Raw genomic sequence first — 5,420 nt, 5'->3', positions numbered from 1 at the left:
CTCCAATTACAAGTAAGATTTTTAAGCTTTTCTCTGTATCCTACCCACATATGTATACCTCTTTTAAATATTCCTCATGACTAAGTAGGAAGTATGTATAAGGCACTTCTACTACACACCAAAGTATAATGTTGGCCTTAAGAAAAAGTACTTGTGTGACTGTTTGAGTTGTGAACTGAATTACTGTTCTTTTCATGGAACAAATAGTAACAAGAGTTATTCTGACTTCAGTATCTGGCAGACATCTTCTCAAAAGTGAACCAAGTAAACCTTCACTTCAAGAAAAACAGGAGCCCCGCCCCCACGGGCCCGCCCGGAGGCTTAAACTGCAACCCCGCGGCTCGAGAGGGCGTTGATGCCCGCGCCAACACCAGGCCGCGCGTGGGCTCCAGAGCGCGGCATGGAGGGCCCGGCCTAGCTGGGGCCCGTGGCCCTATGTCTTCTGGCTGTGACGCCGGTCCTGCGCACGATGCGGGGCTGCAGCCGCCGGGCCGCAGCCGCCGGGCCGTGGGTGCCCGAGGGGCCGGGAGGCGAGCCAGGACCCACAGGCGGGTGTGGGCATCCTGTCTGCAGCCAGCGTCCCCGAGGCCACGCTCAGGCCATGAACACTCGGTGAAGCTGCGCCCGGACAGCACGGCCGACTCCTTCTCATGCTCTGAGGACCTGTGCGCGCTGCAGGACTCGGTGCCTCTGCCCTCCTTGCGGGCTTCCCTGAGGGAGGGCCTGCTGGACTGAACGCCGACCGCCTCCGCGGGGTAGACTGGGCGCCGCTCCTGAGCACCCTCTGCCCCTGATCTGTATCCAGAGCTTCTTCTAGCCATGGCTTGTCGAGACAGTGTTTGGAATGAACAGACCCAGGGACGCTCCTTGCTCCAGCCCCCGACCAACCTTCAACCTTTCTTCCTGTCGCAACCTTTGGAATCAGCCACTCAGCTATCCTCAGCCTCCAGGACAGGCCAACACCGTTTTTTGAGCTTAGCTCCTTATCACTGATCAACCACGAGTTGCCAGGTTCGTCAGAATTATTCCATTGAAGTGGAGGCCGCCATCCACCGCCTGTTCAACATGCATCTGGGGACACTTACCTCTCTCTGAACTTCTATTTCGACAGCAACAATGGGACTCTGAACAGTGTGGGCCACATTTTTCGCCAACTGTCTGAGGAGAAGTGTGAGGGCGCCCAGCGTCTCTTGAAAATGCAAAACCAGTGCTGTGGCTGCACCCTCTTCCAGGATGCGCGGAAGCCTTCTCAAGATAAGTGGGGTAAAACCCAGGACGCTGTGGAAGCCGCCATTCTTAAGGAGAAGAGCCTGCACCAGGCACTATCAGATCTGTGCGCCCTGGGTTCCGCCCGCGTGGACTCCCACCTCTGTGACTTCCTGGAGAGCCGCTTCCTGGAGGAGCAGGTGAAACTCATCAAGAAGATGGGCGACCACCTGACCAACCTCTGCAGGCTGGCTGGTCCGCAGGCTGTGCTGGGCAAGTCTCTCTTTGAAAGGCTCACCCTCGAGCACAAACAGGAGTCTCTGAAGTCCAGCGGCCTCTGAGGAGCCCCTTTGGCATCAGAACTTCTGCCTGAAGCCCTGCTCTGCAGCTACTAGGCAGCTTTGTAACCGCCCTGGAGCCCTCTCCCAAGCCTTGGACCAAATGGAAACAATAACGCTTTTTGCAGAAGGAAAAGAAAAAGCCTATTTGAAACACAAACAGAATAAAGAGGAAAAAAAAGAAATATATATATATATGTGTGTATATATATATTCATGTCTTTTTTTTCCTTTTTTTAAAAATTTATTTTACTGAAGTATAGTTGATATACAATGTTGTGTTAGTTTATGCTGTACAACAAAGTGATTCACTTATACATATATATAATTTTTCATATTCTTTTCCGTTATGGTTAATTACCAGACATTGAATATAGTTCCCTGTACTATACAGTAGGACCTTGTTGTTTATCCATCATATATATAATAGGTTACCTCTGCTAATCCCAAACTCCTAATCCATCACTCCCCCACCTCCCCCTTCCCCTCGGGAACCACAAGTTTGTGTGCTATGTCTGTGAGTCTGTTTCTGTTTCATGGATAAGTTCATTTGTATCATATTTTAGATTCCACATATAAGTGATATCATATGGTATTTGTCCTTCTCACTTACTTCATTTAGTATAATAGTCTCTAGGTCCAGCCATGTTGCTGCAAATGGCATTATTTCATTCTTTTTTATAGCTGAGTAGTATTCCATTTTATATATATCACATCTTCTTTATCCATTCATCTGCCAGTGGACATTTAGGTTGTTTAATAGTGCTGCTGTGAACATAGGGGTGCATGTATGTTTTCGAATTATAGTTTTGTCCAGATATATGCCCAGGAGTAAGATTGCTGGATCATATGGTAGCTCTATTTTTAGCTTTTTGAGGAACTGCCATAGTGTTTTCCATAGTGGTTGCACCAATTTACATCCCTACCAACAGTGTAGAAGTAAGTCAGAAAGAGAGAGACAAATACCGTATGTTAACACATATATATGGAATTTAAGAAAAAAAATGTCATGAAGAACCTAGGGGTAAAACAGGAATAAAGACACAGACTTACTAGAGAACAGACTTGAGGATATGGGGAGGGGGAAGGGTAAACTGTGACAAAGCGTGAGAGAGGCATGGACATATATTCATGTTCTTTTAACATATGAATTGCCCCACTTTATCTGTGTGAAATAAGTTTGTTCCCGTTATTGGGCTGCTTCTCAAGCTTTGCTGCTCATTTGAATTACCTGAAGAGCTTTTAAGAAAAACATTGGTGTCTGGGTCCCAGCCCCAGAGATTTTGATTCAGTAGGTCTACGGAGGAGCCTGGGCACAGGGAGGTCTCAGAGTTCCCCAGGTGATTCTAATGTGCAGCAACTTTGGGAACCACCTCTTGGCTTCAATCCAGCTAGTAATCAGATATTAAATCTAAGACACATGGGCTAGTGCGTGAGCTCTAGGAAGATTCGTGCCAGGGAAAATGATCGATAGTTGTGTTACTTCTCTGAAATGTATTGAAATTTCCAATTAGCATGAACAGGGGAGGGTGAATGGGTGAATGCAATAAGGTGTATCATTTACGTATTGCCCTATGTGTATGGCTAGAAGCTTTTGCAACTGAGGTCTGCCCTACTTTTCATGTTAATGGTAATGCTTGTTCTTCCTGGAGGAGCAGGTGAAACTCATCAAGAAGATGGGCGACCACCTGACCAACCTCTGCAGGCTGGCTGGTCCGCAGGCTGTGCTGGGCAAGTCTCTCTTTGAAAGGCTCACCCTCGAGCACAAACAGGAGTCTCTGAAGTCCAGCGGCCTCTGAGGAGCCCCTTTGGCATCAGAACTTCTGCCTGAAGCCCTGCTCTGCAGCTACTAGGCAGCTTTGTAACCGCCCTGGAGCCCTCTCCCAAGCCTTGGACCAAATGGAAACAATAACGCTTTTTGCAGAAGGAAAAGAAAAAGCCTATTTGAAACACAAACAGAATAAAGAGGAAAAAAAAGAAATATATATATATATGTGTGTATATATATATTCATGTCTTTTTTTTCCTTTTTTTAAAAATTTATTTTACTGAAGTATAGTTGATATACAATGTTGTGTTAGTTTATGCTGTACAACAAAGTGATTCACTTATACATATATATAATTTTTCATATTCTTTTCCGTTATGGTTAATTACCAGACATTGAATATAGTTCCCTGTACTATACAGTAGGACCTTGTTGTTTATCCATCGTATATATAATAGGTTACCTCTGCTAATCCCAAACTCCTAATCCATCACTCCCCCACCTCCCCCTTCCCCTCGGGAACCACAAGTTTGTGTGCTATGTCTGTGAGTCTGTTTCTGTTTCATGGATAAGTTCATTTGTATCATATTTTAGATTCCACATATAAGTGATATCATATGGTATTTCTCCTTCTCACTTACTTCATTTAGTATAATAGTCTCTAGGTCCAGCCATGTTGCTGCAAATGGCATTATTTCATTCTTTTTTATAGCTGAGTAGTATTCCATTTTATATATATCACATCTTCTTTATCCATTCATCTGTCAGTGGACATTTAGGTTGTTTTCATGTCTTGGCTATTATAAATAGAGCTGCTGTGAACATAGGGGTGCATGTATGTTTTCGAATTATAGTTTTGTCCAGATATATGCCCAGGAGTAAGATTGCTGGATCATATGGTAGCTCTATTTTTAGCTTTTTGAGGAACTGCCATAGTGTTTTCCATAGTGGTTGCACCAATTTACATCCCTACCAACAGTGTAGAAGTAAGTCAGAAAGAGAGAGACAAATACCGTATGTTAACACATATATATGGAATTTAAGAAAAAAAATGTCATGAAGAACCTAGGGGTAAAACAGGAATAAAGACACAGACTTACTAGAGAACAGACTTGAGGATATGGGGAGGGGGAAGGGTAAACTGTGACAAAGCGTGAGAGAGGCATGGACATATATTCATGTTCTTTTAACATATGAATTGCCCCACTTTATCTGTGTGAAATAAGTTTGTTCCCGTTATTGGGCTGCTTCTCAAGCTTTGCTGCTCATTTGAATTACCTGAAGAGCTTTTAAGAAAAACATTGGTGTCTGGGTCCCAGCCCCAGAGATTTTGATTCAGTAGGTCTACGGAGGAGCCTGGGCACAGGGAGGTCTCAGAGTTCCCCAGGTGATTCTAATGTGCAGCAACTTTGGGAACCACCTCTTGGCTTCAATCCAGCTAGTAATCAGATATTAAATCTAAGACACATGGGCTAGTGCGTGAGCTCTAGGAAGATTCGTGACAGGGAAAATGATCGATAGTTGTGTTACTTCTCTGAAATGTATTGAAATTTCCAATTAGCATGAACAGGGGAGGGTGAATGGGTGAATGCAATAAGGTGTATCATTTACGTATTGCCCTATGTGTATGGCTAGAAGCTTTTGCAACTGAGGTCTGCCCTACTTTTCATGTTAATGGTAATGCTTGTCCTCCTAATGCAGCTGTAAACTTTATAAGCCCATAGGTAGACAGCATCACAAAATATTTACCCCTCCCCACTGGCCCACTCTCAAGCTTCTCTCCCCTTCCCCAATACACAAATGTACATCAATGCTCTTGAGACCAATATCAACATATTGACCTTCAATTCTTCTACTTTGCAGCTTCCCTCTTATCATGAGATGTCAGCATTTGGTGCAAGGACAAATGCTTGCCTCTTGGTGAGTAATGTAGGCAATGCCTCCAAGAGACAAATAGCCCTTAGGGAGGGGGAAAAAGTCTTTCAAAAAGGTTGATGCCCATAGGAGGCATTTTCAGTCATCTCAGCTTAGAGGTCAAATATCCAAAATTAAAAAGGTTAAAAAAAAGAAAAAGAAGAAAGCAAGGAAGAAAAGAAGGAAACAATTTT

General features: G+C 44.3%; 1 pseudogene; it reads left to right on the top strand.

Moving 5' to 3' along the window:
• The first annotated feature begins 819 nt into the window (after nucleotides 1-819).
• On the top strand, nucleotides 820-1,547 carry LOC112414357 (ferritin light chain pseudogene; annotated as a pseudogene).
• The last annotated feature ends 3,873 nt before the right edge of the window (nucleotides 1,548-5,420 follow it).

This window comes from Neophocaena asiaeorientalis, unplaced genomic scaffold, assembly GCF_003031525.2.
Source record: "Neophocaena asiaeorientalis asiaeorientalis breed wild unplaced genomic scaffold, Neophocaena_asiaeorientalis_V1.1 scaffold113, whole genome shotgun sequence".
NCBI lineage: Eukaryota > Metazoa > Chordata > Mammalia > Artiodactyla > Phocoenidae > Neophocaena > Neophocaena asiaeorientalis.
The sequence above is the reverse complement of the archived record's forward strand: the minus strand, read 5'-3'. Positions and strand labels throughout refer to the sequence as shown.